This window comes from Alosa alosa, chromosome 13 (assembly GCF_017589495.1).
Source record: "Alosa alosa isolate M-15738 ecotype Scorff River chromosome 13, AALO_Geno_1.1, whole genome shotgun sequence".
Classification (NCBI taxonomy): Eukaryota; Metazoa; Chordata; class Actinopteri; order Clupeiformes; family Clupeidae; genus Alosa; species Alosa alosa.
Genome location: NC_063201.1, coordinates 14,416,033 through 14,432,703, shown reverse-complemented (window position 1 = coordinate 14,432,703; position 16,671 = coordinate 14,416,033). Strand labels below are relative to the sequence as shown.

Below are 16,671 nucleotides of genomic sequence, written 5' to 3'. Positions count from 1 at the left end.
TGGTGAATTTGCTTGCAAAATAATTAATCAGAATTAGCTATATCCAGTTTACATGGAATCCATGTAGGCCTACCTCTGACTGTCAACTCCTCAGTTAATCCCATAATCACTTGGAATACTTGGAATATGATGAATTGTACTAATCAAAATACTGTCTTATATTGTGGGAAACTGTCTTATATTGTGGGGCCTGTTGCATGTGCAAATGTGATGGGGTCATATTGGCCAACCCACTTCCTCTGGCACAGAAGCAAGCTGAACTAAAAAATATGTCATGCTAACTTTGCAATAGAACAAGCCCTAATCTACGTCAAGAAACACTGTTTCACTATGAATAAAGTATTTTGGTCTTTTGCAGAACAAAATATTGCTGTTATCTGAGTGGTGGGAAATTCCTCATGCCTTCCAGAGACAAAAATAGGGAGATGTGTTCAGGACCAGAGTAAATGCATCTTACAAACTGTCTCAAGTCTAGTCAAGGTTCACTCACTGTCTTTATTTGTTTGAAAGGTCAATAATAGTGAATCTCATTTGGCTAATTAAAGGTAAAGTCAGCAAGTAACCCCATCCAAAGCCAAAAACATATCACATACTTTTATAAATAGTGGTACCACAAATGTTTTGATGTTTTACAAATACAAAGAGTTTAACTGACTTTACACAAATGCATTGGGAAGGTGTAGGTGCACAAAGGGTCCATTTACTGTATATTCTCTCCCCTTTTGCTAAAACAAACCATACGTTTGCAGACAGACAACCACTGAAGATGTATCATGCTATCCTTGTCATTTTGTCCTGAATATTCTTTTGTAGTGGCACATGGATGGATGAAACATATTAGAGCAAATGTAAGGTTAACAGGCATTATTATCCCTTTGTGCCATCTGAACTGTATAGTGAACAGTTTGATAAAGTGCAGTTAGTGTGGCGAGCATTAGCAAAAGTAATCCAGTTCACTAAATGCACACTTCACTGGAATTTACAGCCTAAATTTAATTTAACAGTAAAGGGTGTGTTTTAGGCTACCTAAACTATATATAAAGCACATAGAAAATATTTTTTCTACCGGTAAATTGTTGGGAGAAGCTTTTCCTTTCTAATGTGGAAAATGGCCTCCTAAAAGTCACACGGCAAAAATGCCTTCTTGAGGTGATATTTGATATTTGATGATATTTGTTTTGCCTTTTATTACTTGTCTAATAGGCTGCACATTAGAATAACACCATAATTAATTTTTGTTTGATATATTTCCTTCATCTTTTGTTATTCATTCATACTTGATGATCCGCTCGATCAGAGTCCACTGTTTCTACTACATGATGCTGTTTACGTTTCGGGGTGTTTACATGGTATGGACTCATGCCAATTTATGACGAGCATCATAGCTTGTCCTGGCTGTGTTTCCACATGGCTCAGTGTGTAAAGAAGATAGATAAGATAAAGATTAATGCTTTTGATAGAACTTAAGTTGAATTTGGTCTTGAGTTGTGTTTGCAGGGTGTTGGTTTGTTTTGTGAGCAACCTTCTGCATGCTTGGCAGACTGTATAAGCTGTCGCCAGTAACCAGGACACACAGGTGCATACCAAGCAGCTAGTATGAGTTCACATAGTATTCAAAAAAGGCCTTTGTCAAACGCACTCGTCCTTAAACCACTTAACCAGTCTTGCAGCCATCCTTGTGTATTTAGCCAACCCCATATTCTATTAACAACACACACACACAAACACAAACACAAACACTGTCTGTCCATAAAACAAAAGCAATGCACACAGATAAATATAACTACAGTTACCTTATCAGGTAGGTCTATTCAGATGTCTTGTTGTGTGCTTGTGTGATGAATGTGAAACTAAAACTGATCTCCACCCTATGACAAAATAGGCTTTGAGAGCTGGAGGAGAAAGGGACTCCAACACTTGAGAAAGGTACGTAGTTCACCTGCTATAAAAAGAATGTTTCAAAACATTGCATCATGCAAGCTCTGCATACTAATAACTGAATTATTTCAAACATTATCCATCAACTAATTTTATTAATCATGTGTTATACATTAATAAAAAAAAACTGCACTTGGCACCACTGGTCTAATTGCCATCACTTAAATATGCAGCTACAGGTATACTTTCTCCTCTCATATCTGATTGCTTAGTGTGGATACACCCTAATAAGTGACTCAACATTAGGGCAGTTTGTTAGGCAACCAGTTAGATGGTTAACTATTTCCTGACCATTTTAGCTGGTCACTGACAGGTACGTGTGTAGTCTCCTTTGGTTAGAAGTATTGTAAAAATAAAAAGTATTATTGCAATGTCTTCTTTTGGTCTTGGTTTTTGTCAGATATGCATGAAAAGACCCATGTGTGAATGTGAACGTGTGATTTCTCTCTCTCTCTCTCTCTCTCTCTTTCGGAAGCGGGCACCTTATTGGGCCTTTTGGAGACTTAAGTTTGTTGGCTCTGCTCACTCTCTCTCTCTCTCTCTCTCTCTCTCTCTCTGTGTCATTTTGTTTCCCTGACATTCTCCCACTCAGTCAGAACAAAGCCTTGCCTCCCCTCACCCATGGCCCCTCGTTCTCTGGACTCTCCTCCGAGGGTCTTTGTGTGGGACTGAAAAAGCCCTCATAAAGACCCACTGGCACCAGCCGTGTGGATGGAGGGGCACCACCACTGAACAAAGCTGCCCTCTGATGAGAGTGGGACAGAAGGTGTGGAGAGAAGACCTCCCTCACGCTCCCCCTGCAGCCTTGCCTCTGCTTCTCCACACACACACACACACACACACACACACACTCAGCTTCACGTTGTCCGAGAGAAGAACTCCCTCTGATGGTTTTAACCTTGGGTCACTTCTTTGAGCTCAAGTAGAACAGTGCAGTGGTCAGACTTCAAGGTAGTTTAACTCACACAGAAAGGAAGACACACATAAAGAGAGTGTGTGTGTGTGAGAGAGAGAGGCACACACACACACACACACACACACACAATGAAGGCTGAGTCATCGTGAAGCATCAGAGGGTACCCTGTATGTGTCTCTGCCATGGGGCATCCATAACCACAGAAGGCCACTGCAGTCTTTTATAACTCCCACAGAGAAATAGCCTAGAAATCTAGACGCGCCCCTAGCGGCAGCAAATTAAATTTGCTGCCAGGGCTAGTCTAGCAACTCTCCGTTGGCTTGTGAGCTCCAGAAATCGAATCAGGCCATTGAAATCGTGTACAGAGTCGTTTGGTGGGCTTAACATAATGATTGATGGCAGAGTTGCAACGGTTTGGCTTGAATTCCCTGCTACTTGAAAACAAATATCCTATTGCGTGCAGAGGGAATTTGAAAGACAACTGATTATCCCGCCCCTTGGACTGAGCACTGCGAACGGTGAGTGCCCAGACCCTACATTTTAATGTGGGTCTGGCTCGCCAGGCTAACAGAGAAATGCATTGGACCCCATCCACTGGTGTGCCTTAGTCGGTGTAACTGTGGACATGGCCTGAGCTTTGTTCTCTGTCTGTGTCCTTGTCACGCAGGGCAAGGACAGTGAAGCTCTCACTTTCGAACCTGAGAGTGATCAGTCAGCGGCAGCATCCTCATTATCAGACGTAGACTGCCCTCTAGAGGACAAAGTATTAGCTGCAGCATCAAGGCCCATGATTGCATTGTGAAAGAATTGTTTAACATTAGAAAGCATTCTAGAATTGTTTAAAATAACCAAGCTACCTCCACAAAAACATTCAAAAACCTTTCAAACACCATCAACAGCCCAGATGGCACTGATAAGACTTTGCTTACATGATAATTGGAGTCTTTTGAAGTTATTGATGCCATTTTTGCGGTGTAACATTTTTGTGAGATGTTCAGCTTCTGACGCTGGATGGCTAGTGTGAAGGACAGGTAGATAGATAGATAGATAGATAGATAGATAGATAGATAGATAGATACTTTATTGATCACCAGGGGAAATTCAAGAAGGTGTGGTCATTGGTCCTTCACATGACACCATTGCATCAAAATTCATTTGAAGATGATATCAACAGTACAACCCCAAAGGTATTCCCTAAAAAAGATGTTGATGCCAGTATCTTTATATACTGCTCAAATATTGCTCAAAACCTGTGTGCATCATTCAGAATTGTGTCTTGCCATATGTGAAAGATGCCCATGCCATAGACACTGATGCGCCTCCATACCATCTTAGATGCTGGGTTTTGAAATGAGCACTATACCAAGTTGGATAAGTTGGATAGTTAGATAGTTCTCCTCTTTAGCCCAAAGGAGTCCATGAGTTCAAAAAAAAAATTACACATTTTGATTGGTCTAACCAAAGGATCTTTACCTCAGTCCATTTTAAATGAGCTCATGCCCAGATAAGACGGTGGCATTTCTCTATCATGTCTAAATGCATTTTCTTATTGTGCATGGTAAAGTTTACACTAGCATTTGTGAATTGAGTATCAAACTGTGCTCATAGACAATGGTTATCGGAAGTTTTCCTGAGCCCATACAATGATTTTCTTTACGTAAACAGGTTTGATTTTAATACAGTGCCATCTGAGGTCCAAAAGATTACAACCATCCAATATTATTTTTCAACTGTCCCTTTTCAAAGATTTCTTTGGATTCTCTGAATATTTTAATGATATTATGTAGCCTACTTCTGGGAGACTTTGCCTCTCTGTGATGCTCTTTTTATACCTAAGCATAGTGGCAGTTAACCTAACTAGTTGTGAAATATTCCTCTTTTTTGTTGTCTTTAACATTACACAACCTTTCCAGCCTTTTATGGCCGTCCCATCCCAACTTTTTGGAGACATGTTGACGTTGATGTAGACGTGTTAAATGTGCTTACAGTATATTTTTCATGAAATAGTCAAATTTGCCATTTTCAACACTTAATATGTTGTCTAGGTTATTTTTGCAGCTAAATATGGGTTTACAAGATTTGCAGATTATCACATTCTGTTTTTATGTGCATTTTACATAACGTACCATCTTTAATTTTGATAATGTACCTTAGGTATGTGCATTAGGTGAGCTATAAGATACTGTAAGTGTATGTCTTTCTTGGCTGTTCCTCAACTGCATGGTTGCATATGATTTGTAGATTAAATGAAAAAAGTAGAATGATACAAACATTTTATATCAGCCAAATTGATTTTTCAAATAGCATGACATAGAGGAACATCAGACAGTGGAAATGAAGGGGTTAATGTACAATTTCATGACTAGGCCATGGAGGCCTTGCTATATATGGTGGCTTGGAATACTGCACTCAAGGACTGGTTTGGAAGATCGAGTGAATGTTTAATCATCTTTATATGATTTAATTTGTACAATGTGAATTAGGTTCATCAGTTGTACTCTTGGCTCTCTCCTGCTCAAATAACAAATTATTGGTCAGTTATTTATGACAGAATTTCCAGACAGAAATTATTTTTCTGCAATGTGAGTTATAGTTAGATATTGATTCAAAACATACCAATGAAAAGACTATCTCTGGACATCTCTGGACTTGCTCACACACAGGCACAAGCACACGCATTCCAAAACCACATCTTACATCTAATACACAGATGGAATCTTGGCAAAGAGCTTTTTGCATGCACCACATAGTAAAAATGAATAATCTGTCCTGTGAGGTTGTTTTTAGCTATCCTCTGTACTCAACGAAGAGAGGGAAGTTGGAAAAAACAGATAGGCCTAGACAGACAGAATCCTAACATAATGGGGCCTAATTTTAAAAAGATGGGCAAAGTGCAAAGTCTATCATGATGCAAAGTTCTCAAACATCAGTTAGGCCTACAGTATAAAAATAATGTGGGGGTGGTATTTTTAAGTGTAGCTGGACTAAGTAGGCTCGTTAGCTTTACTGAACTCAACTCATGGTTTTTCTGGAGCTGCGTCCGTAGCCTACTTGCTGTAAGTTTTTAGAAATCGTATGGGAGGGAGTTACGTGTTGTTAAGGGATTTGTTTATGAAGATGTCATTGTCATACAAGTTGATAAACTAGTTACATAGGTGCCAACTCTCACGCATTGGCCGTGAGACACACGCATTTGATTAGTTTCACACACTCACACGCCACACCCCCAATTTCTCACGCTGAAGTGTCAACCCGGTCGGTCAGATGCCTGAAAAATGAGTTTAGCCTATCTATAGATCCAACTGTTGAGCCACGGTTATGCTTTCAGAGACGGTGAGAGGGTTCAAGAGCACCCCGTCTGGAATTTTCTAAATTTTCTCTAATTTGCGATGCTACTTCAGAAGCCATCCCAGGCGCATTCCCCCCGCATTTCCCCGGCTTCAGGTATGCTTTGAGTATTATTAAGTATTTTTCACGCTGAAGTGTCAACCTGGTAGGTCAAATACCTGGCAGATGAGGTTCAACTAAACTAAATCTATAGCCTACATATGATATCACACATCATGTGAACGTGCGGAATCTAAGCTTTCCAATGATATTAGCGCCATGATATAAGTTGCTGTGATAAGTGGTTCGCGATAAAATTAACATTGAACCGACGTGCAATTTAAGCTAATCATATTTGCATTTTGCACACAGTGCACACCCATTACTCTCGGTTTAATATTTCACTAACCCTTCACACAACACGTGGCAAACCCAATATCACAATAAACAGCAAACCGTACCGAATACGAGGATATATAGCATGCCTCTGTGCAATAAGTGGTTCCTGAGTAATCCGGTTTTGAAATTGCAACACATTTCTACATAGCCTCATTGGGGCGAAATTAAGTTATTAGCAGTACTAGGTAGTGGTAGTTGATATTGTTTTCATTACCCGTCTGTTTAATTGCGCTTAGACTGGCTTGGTGTCGTGAGTTTTTAGAGAGGGTGGTTTTCCGCGTGATCAATATTAGGACTAGCATTTAAAGCCTGGTTATTGTGCTGGAGCATGTGCTGGAGCGTCAGCGCTCGTGTGCAGCGTCCTCGTGTGAAATCTTACTCTTGTCAAGACGAATCGAGTCTACCTGCGACGAGTCCACCGAGCAAGGACACAAGCAAGGCACCTTTCAGATAAGTTTCACTCTTGTCTCACCTTGTCTTGTTATCTGATAATCCGTCTAATAATGTGCCTTCAACATATCCCTATCCGGTCAGGTTAATAAGCGCATTGATGTTGAAAGGCAACAATCAGCTCAGCAGGCTCGTCCTACTTTTTTTTTTGCTGTGGGGTTGTGGAATTGCCCATCTGCAGTAAGTAAAGCGGACTTCATTCCTGCTCTGGCCTCACAGTTTATAGGCCTGTCAAACTCGATTCCTTTTAAGGATCCGGGTTATTCTGAGTCACTCACTAAACTGATCCAGTTTATAGGCCTGCTGGCAAAGACCTTGACTTGATTTTCACTCGGAACTGCAGCACAGACACCCTCATGATGACGCCTCTCCATCTTTCTGACCACTTCTTCATCCAGTTCAACGTCAGCCTGACAGAACAGCCTCCAGCTCCTCAGCCGATAGTCACGTTCCGCCGCAACATCCGGAACCTGTCTCCAACGCACTTCTCCTCTGTGGTTGCCTCCGGTCTACCTCCACTCAACACCTTCTCCTCTCTGGAGGTTAATGAAGCCACTGACTCGCTCTGCTCCACACTGACCTCGTGTCTAGACGAGCTGTGCCCTCTTACCACAAGGCCAGCTCGATCCAAACATTCTCATCCATGGCTAAATGATACCCTCCGATGCGCAGCGCACCAAACTCAGAGCCGCGGGAGAGGAAATGGCACAAATCCAAACTAGCTGACGACCTCAAAACTACCAGACACTCCTGACCTCCTTCTCAGCCAGCATCACTGCTGCTAAGACTGCTTTCTACAATGACAAAATCAACAGTGCTACAGACACTCGAAAACTTTTTCTCAACCTTCAAATTGCTACTCAACCCTCAGCTGCCTCCTCCTCCATCCAGCCTTACTGCAGATACCCTCGCCTCATTTTTTACAAACAAAGTGGCGGCAATCAGCAGTCAATTCTCTACATGCCCACTCAACGCATCTGACTCAGATACCGCCTCCTACAACCTCTAGGGACTGCTGGAACATCTTTTTTCAGCATTCACGCCTCTCCGAGAGTGAAGTGTCCAGACTCCTGACATGCAGCCGTCCTACCACATGCTCGCTGGACCCTATACCTACGAGCCTACTTCAGTCCATCAGCCCGACCATCGCTCCAGCTATCACACATGTGATCAATGCCTCGCTAACCTCCGGCACATTTCCAACAGCGTTCAAAATGGCCTGGGTAACACCGTTACTTAAGAAAGCTTCACTCAACCCTGCTCAAGTCGAGAACTACCGCCCTGTCTCACTACTGCCTTTCCTATCCAAAGGCATTGAACGAGCAGTCTCCAAACAGGTCTCTGACTTCCTTTCACAGAACAACCTTCTGGATCCAAATCAGTCTGGGTTCAAAAGCGGCCACTCTACCGAAACGGCTCTGCTGTCTGTAACAGAAGCCTTAAAAGAAGCCAGGGCGACCGCTCGATCATCAGTACTCATTCTGCTTGACTTATCGGCTGCCTTTGACACGGTTAATCACTGTATCCTTCTCTCTATACTCGCTGACATGGGAATCTCCGGAGCTGCTCTCTCCTGGTTTGAATCCTACCTCACAGGATGCTCGTTTAACGTATCATGGCTTGGTCAGCTATCTGCACCTCACCATCTCACCACAGGGGTCCCCCAGGGCTCAGTGCTGGGCCCCCTCCTCTTTGCTATCTACACCACCTCCTTGGGACAGATTATCCGTTCGCACGGCTTCTCATACCACTGCTATGCAGACGACACACAGCTCTATCTGTCCTTTCCACCTGACGACCCCCTGGTTTCAGCACGGATCTCAGATTGCCTTTCAGACATAGCTACATGGATGAAGGCACACCACCTCCAGCTGAACCTCTCAAAGACTGAACTGCTGGTCATCCCAGCTAAACCTACCATACACCACGACATCAACATCAAATTTGACTCCCTGTCTGATTCACCGACCAGGACTGCAAGAAATCTTGGAGTTGTTCTCGACAACCAACTAAACTTCTCAGATCATGTTGCCTCAGTCGCCCGGTCATGCCGTTTCGCACTCTACAACATGCGGAAAATCAGGACTTACTTGACTCAAGATGCTACCCAACTTCTGGTTCAGGCAATAGTCATCTCACGACTCGACTACTGCAATGCCCTCCTGACAGGTCTCCCAGCCTGCGCAGTGAAACCACTTCAGATGATCCAGAACGCGGGCGGCGCCGCCTGGTCTACAACCAACCCAAAAAAAAAGGCACATGTTACCCCGCTGCTCATCCAGCTACACTGGCTACCTATGGCGGCCCGTATCAAATTCAAGTCTCTAACGCTTGCCTACAAAGTAGTCTCCGGTTCTGCTCCCACCTACTTGAATGCCCTCATACAGACTTACACTACCTCCAGACCGCTGCGCCCTCTGACCGAACGACGCCTAGCTCTACCACCGCACGCTCAAGCCAATCAAACTTTTCTCATCTGTTGTTCCTCGTTGGTGGAACACACTGCCAGTTCCTACAAGGGCAGGGACATCCTTTTCCACTTTCAAAAAACTCCTGAAGACCCAGCTCTTTAGAGAACATCTACTCTCATAGAAACACTTACAACAAGTCTTACTGATCCTAGCACTCACCAGCCATTAAACTGACAAGTAACTGTTAAAATACAGCACTCACTGACGCACTTATTCTTACTGTACTCTAATGTGTTTTTTTTAAACTGTCCTAAAATTGTGAGAATTGTTCTAAAACTTACTGTTTACCATGTTGTTAGTCGCTTTGGTTAAAAAAGCGTCAGCCAAATGTAATGTAATGTAATGTAATGTAATGATCCGGGTTAAACGAGTCACTTGAGTCAGTATTGCTAAATCGCAAGGAAATTCAGTCCTACTTCAAGCAGTGCAGTGGGGTGCTTCATTTTTAAGTGCCTTCTCATGTTGGATGTGGATCCTCCATGATTTGAAACCAGGTTTTTGCCAGGTTAGTATACTCAACTGATCTGAGTTAATGATACTAGAGACTCGCGACTCATGGGTTAATTTAAAGACACGGGTGAAAGATCCGAGTGAGTCACGACTCAAACACCTTTACACAGTTATCTCTTCAATTGCTTGCGCTTACAGAGACGTGGATTAGGCCAGAGAATACTGCCACACCTGCAGCGTTGTCGACCAATTATGCTTTTTCGCATACCAGTCGTTCGTCTGGTAGAGGAGGCTGGACAGGCTTTCTCGTCTCTGATGATTGGAGGTTTACACAGTTGCTGCCTGCTCAGGTCCACAGTTCGTTTGAATATCATTCCATCATGATAACTGAGCCATACAAATTATACTTGGTGGTTTTTTATCGCCCTCCAGGACAACTTTGTGAATGAGTTGGACATTCTTAGCCTGGAAAATCCAGACCCTGGTAATCTAGAAAGATTAAAGGAGAATTCCGGTGTAATACTGACCTACGTGTGTTGAAACAGTTTTTCGATGGGGGTGCCTCGGGCATCAGCCCAGCCATGCAAATAAATCACTGTTTTACACCATTTACGAGGCTCAAAGTAGCTCCATACTTCACTGGTAGACTTACGAGGGCCTTGACATTTAAAACGAGACATTGAGAACTTTGAAAAAACACTGGTAGTTTATGTAATGTATTGAGATTTATGTTTAGGTGCATGCTCTCCGGTGAATCCTTAATGGGGCTCTCATTGGGCGAGACTAAAAGTAATGGGATGTGATGTTATGTTTAACCGAGGAACTGGAGGTAGCCCTTGAGTTGTGCATGCTGTGATTATTTTGGTCAAGTTCTAAGTAAAGAGTTTGTTTACTACCACTATCTCTCTAGACTCTGTGTCAGATCTTACACTGGCGACGAAGCGGATCCGAATCTACAAAGTTTTTTTCGTGGTAATCATCAACCTTCAATAGTCTACAGTCCGGCATCAATCTGTGAGTGACGACAATCACCATGACCATGCTGGGTCGTATAGAAGAGTTTGATGAAGGCTTCAATTCCATTGAAGAGTATATTAAGCGATTAGAATGTTTTTTTTCCTGGCTAACGACGTAGCAGGAGGAGGAGAAACGACGCGCTATTCTGCTTAGCGTCTGTGGGGCTGCAACATATTTCACACTACGTTCGGTGGTCGCTCCCGCCCTTCCTACAGCCGTCACCTATGCAAACCTCGTAATACACTGTAGCCTTGAAACATCACTAGTCCTCCTCAGGTCACATCAGCAGATTCTGGAGCCCATCCTAACGGAATATGCAGAACTTTTTCAGGACCTCGGAGCCTCACGTACCCCTGCAATTGCCATTGATATTAATACGACAGCATCACCTAAGTTTTTTAAAGCACGCTCCGTGCCTTTTTCCCTGCGGCCAAAGCTAGACGAGGAGCTTGACAAGCCAGTAGCTCAAGGTATTTTTGAACCAGTGCGACACTCGAGGTGGGCCACACCAGCGATTGCTGCTCTTTGGAACAGGGGAGGCTCTGATAAAACTGGTCAATTATTAAATTAATATTATTGAGGTGCTATATTGTTCTTTGAGGGCAAAAATTATCCCAAAACCCAGAATAGGCCAAACAGTAGGCTATAGAGTTGGCATGGCATCATGTAGCCTACACCGTTATATATAGCGCGCTACCTAGCTTAGCCTAAATACACAACTGAAACAAAAGCCACAAACTCTGTAGGCTAACTCCACATTACAGTTTTATTTACAGTATGCTATTTACAAAGACAAATAGAAACCGACTGTATTGCTCCCAAATTATGAGAATTTGAGCAGCAACTTGCCTTCCCAGATAGCAGTAGACTCCGGACAGACTCCGCCTTCAAACTGGCAAATCCGTGTAACTGTCACCTCTGTTTTACTGTCGTGATGGAGACATTGACCCGGATCAGACACCAGGGGGCAGGAAGCACAGTCACAACTAGGGTTGCCAACCGTTCCGTATAATACGGATTCGTCCCGTATCCGAAGCTTGAAAGAGGTGTTCCGTATTGAACTCTTACGGAACGCACTTTGTTCCGTATTTATGAGAAACTGCTCACTGCGCACACACACTACCATGAAAAACACACACAAAAAAACTAAAAACCTCTACCATAAACGACACTTTACTGTTTCTCAAAGCAGCAGTGGCCAGCGGGTCCCTGTTGGTCTGTGTCAATATCACTCGCACGTCGCACCGCGAAAGGTTCTAGAATGGCGCTGTTCTGCATTGTAATAGGTTGTTTCATGAATTGTTTATCATGTATCGTGGCAACGCTGTCAAAAACAGGCGCGAGATTCACAAGAAAAATTTAACAATGGCCACGTCCCAAAACTCCGGTAACCAAAAGGCGTATGCAGCGATATCGTGATCGAATGGGAAGCGAATTCCCTTGGGCAGAAGGCGTGAGGGAGAACGAGTACAAGGCAAATTGCACCATCTGCCGTCGGCTCTTCTCTATTTCACATGGTGGCGTGTGTGACCTGAAACAGCACGCAGCAGGTGACAATCACCAGAAGAGCGAGAGGCAGAGGAGAGCAGAGGGGGATGGAGCTCTGTCAAGGTTCCTTATCCGCCCTACCTCACCAGAGGCTGACTTGGTATGTGCAATACAATTATAATTTTCAGTTAGATTAAGTAAGAGTATGCCATAGGCCTAGAAGTTTTGTCATCATCAGTTAATTACTTCTACATAAAAACTAATACCTACATACAAGGACACAATGATATTTATTTGTCACATACAAAAAGATACACATCTGTAAGCATGTAGTGAAATTATGTTGGTTGCACAACTTTACTGTGAATTGGTGGAGATGGGGAGAATGATAATGACTATGAGGCAGAATAATTATATTAAGAAATAAATAGAATGGGGAGGGGGTTTATGTACATGGGCTATTTAAAGTCCAGTAATATCTATTAAGTTCATGTGTGCGAGTTGAGTGAGTATACTGAATAAATAGATACAAACAGTGACATTGCTTTTTTTACATGACACATATATGATAATAAATATGGTGTGAATAAATAGTAAATAAATATGGTGTGAATAAATAGTAAATAAATAGGTGTGAATAAATAGTAAATAAATAAATACATACAGTGACATTTTTTTTTCTTAACAGGTGACTGCTGCAGAACTAACTCATGTGTATCACACTGTGAAACACAACCTGAGTTATAACAGCTCGGACTGCGCTCTCAAGTTGACCCAACGGACATTATGTGATTCCAACATAGCAAAGAAAATGTCCTGTGGGAGGACAAAAGCAGAGGCCTTAGTAACTGACGTCCTTTTCCCTAAGGCAATTGAGGAGGTCATCTGCAAATTAAGTGCTCCATGTCCATGCTATTTCTCACTGCAAACAGATGCATCAAACAAGGGGAACCGGAAAATGTTTCCTCTGGCTGTGCAGTATTTCTCTCCTGAGAGCGGGGTCACAAATAAATTAATTGATTTTCTTGAAAACCCAGATGAATCAACAGAGGGGATTGTGAGTTCCATAGTTCTTCCTTTGAAAACTAGGACTCTCATTTAAGAATATGTCCGCATTCAGTGCAGACAACACGAATGTCAATTATGGAATTCACAAATCTGTCTACAAAAAGTTGAAGGAATCCAATTCAGAGCTCATGAAAGGAAACTGTCATGCCCACATTGTGCACAACACAATCAAACATGCACTTGACCATCTCTCTGTGGATGTTGAGAATGTGGTACTGAAAGTGTTCAGCTTCTTCTCTGTATCTGCTAAACGCAGAGAGAGCCTTAAGGACTTTTTCCAGTACTGCGATGTGGAGTTTCATGAAGTCCTGCGCCATGTGGTTACAAGATGGCTGTCATTGAATCCAGCCATCACCAGACTTCTTCAGAGCTGGACTCCATTGAAGAGGTATTTCATCAGCATGGGAGAGGACTGCCCAAGACACCTTCGATCCCTCCTCAAAATATCAGCTGATACTTCAGAAGAGGACGAGCCGGACAAGGTGGAGGTCTATCTCCTTTTCTGCAACAACATCCTCACAATCTTTGAGGATGTGGTTAAAAGGTTGGAGAGAAATAACACCACATCTGCGGACCTCTATGAAATCATGTCATCTTTCAGAAGGAAACTGTGTCAACGTAGAGAAGACCAGTTCTATGGTTTTTTGACGAGGCAGAAGATCCAACGCCTGAATCAACAGGATGCCGATGTTGCCAGAAGCGATTTTACCGCTTTCCTCAACACCGCCATCTCATACATTGAGAAGTGGTTTGATTTTTCTGAGTCCAACTGGCTTTTCCACCTGCAGCCTCTTTGTTTAACATCAGGCAAGATCCTGTTTGAGGACATGGCAAAGATCATCGAAAACCTGAATCTTTCCAGGCTGAACCTCAACATGGACAACCTTTACGATGAATGTATTGCTGCCAACGTAATCCTTACACGTCTTGCTGCTCAGGAGGATTGGGAACCAAAGGGAACAGCTCAAAGGTGGATGGCAGTTTTACAGCCAGCATCCCTGCCTAACATGCAGGCTGTTGTCTCATTCATACTAAGCATTCCGCCATCTACTGGCTATGTAGAGAGAGTGTTCTCGCTGATGAAAAAATAAGTGGTCGGATGTTAGGAACAAGTGCTCTGTTGAGCTTATTAAGAGCGAACTTGCAATCACCCTCAATTTTGACGTGGCCTGTGCTCAGTTTCACAGTGCCGTAATTCCTGACAAGCAACTACTAGCCGCTGCCAGGGAGCAAAAGAAATATAAATGGAAGAAATAAATAAATGCCGCTGTATTTTGATTAGAAGCTAAAGCAGGTTTTTCATACTGGTTCAATATCACAAGATTAGATGCTAAAGCAGATTTTTCATACTGGTTCAATATCGCAAGATTAGATGCTAAAGCAGATTTTTCATACTGGTTCAGATTTTTCACACTGGTTCAATATCGCAATTTTGTAAGATTATTATTAACGTTTTTTCTGTGCATTTTTCTATGGACTCTTCTGCTTGGTTGTTCGATCCAAGCCGAATAATAAATTGCTGTCCATCTTCACTACTGCCTCTGCTTCTTTGGCCACACCCACATTGGTTAACGGTAACTTCCGCTCGGTTCCATGACAACACGAGAATGATTTCGCTGTATTGTACAGTATAATATTTTCACTAATTGTTGTCATCTCTCACTTCTTGTTCTTCCAAAGAAATAAATGAAATAAATTGCAGACTACTATTGCAGACTACTTATTGTTCTTCCATATTAATATGAAATAAATGTTGAAATAAATTCTGTACTTCAGTAGGCTACTGACATGAAATAAATGAATAATACAAAAAAACCTGGTAGGCCTAGGCATTGGCCATCTCCAAAATGCACCAGAATGCAGGGAAATCACATCCACAATCCAAAATTTTGGGGACCCCAGACCCCCTGTCTGACCACCACCCGCTCCCCGCCCGGTTTCGCACGGGATGTTCCTTATTTTATTTTCTCATAGTTGGCAACCCTAGTCACAACTGATAATGCCAGTCATAGGAAACGCAAGCCAATTTTTAGTTCTAATGATTTCGCCGACCTGCCTTACTGCAGCCAGAGCTGAGTTAGACGTTAACGGAGGCGTTGGTGAACACGAGAGCCAGTGAAAAGAAGAGTTCGTTTGATTTGTTTCAGGTAAGCCTATTTGCTTCAACTATATTAGAATGAAATACATTATTTTTGCTTTCATATAATGTTAATGGATCCTGTTGACGTTTCGCTTACTTTAAACTGATCTTGGACAATTAGCTAACGTTAGCTTTTGGGGTAAGCAAGGGTTAATGAAATGTTAATTTTAGCCATGTACAAATTAATTTAGCAACGCTTTTATCCGAAGCGACTTTAATTTGGTCAATTCTACTTGTTACTTCAGGGCTAGTCTCCCCTTAGAGCAACTTAGGCTGAGATTTTAACTCACAATTTCCAGGCTAGCATGCTAGCCTGATTCCTTAACGCCTTCCGCATCCTCTGTAAGCCAGAAAATAATTGAGATGTGTTCTATGTAGTGAGATACGTGTTTGTATGTTAAAATAATGATTTTATACAGTTAGCAGTCTAGGCGTGTATCCAAGTATCAAATGAATCATGCCTTCTCCCTCCTCCCGTCTCTTCAGCCCCAGGACTGAGGTTCAGGTGGCGTGACGGGAAGTGCCCTGTCTGCAATCCTCCCTTTCAGTAAGGTAAGTAATAAGTCTTGTAGCACTGTTTAGCCTACTGACATTTTAAAATTCAAAACCAAAATATATTACATAAAGGGTGTTATCAGGGGATTAAAATTCTCGTTTGTCACGACGGACAATCGCCATTTGGAAATTAATCGATGGTGCACTCGTAATCAAAGATAACGGTCTCTCTAAAAGCTGAGCGGAAGCGGCTGGATAGTCTACATATTTCACTCCTAGAATCTTTTAAGCCCTCGAAAGTGCCATCTTGACTACATAAGCGGGAGGGCATTTTAAACTCGTGGTAATCGTGGTTGAGAAAAACAGCAGCAATGGAAAACACTTTACAGAGTTACAATCTAGTTATAACATAAACAGTGACAGATTCTTTGTAGTGCTGCAGCGATTAGTCGACTTATTAAATGTATTCCACCATGAAAATTTACAGAGCGGAGCAGACCCGGTTTCAGGTC

General features: G+C 42.5%; 1 pseudogene; it reads left to right on the top strand.

Moving 5' to 3' along the window:
* The first annotated feature begins 6,908 nt into the window (after nt 1-6,908).
* On the top strand, nt 6,909-16,178 carry LOC125305776 (annotated as a pseudogene).
* The last annotated feature ends 493 nt before the right edge of the window (nt 16,179-16,671 follow it).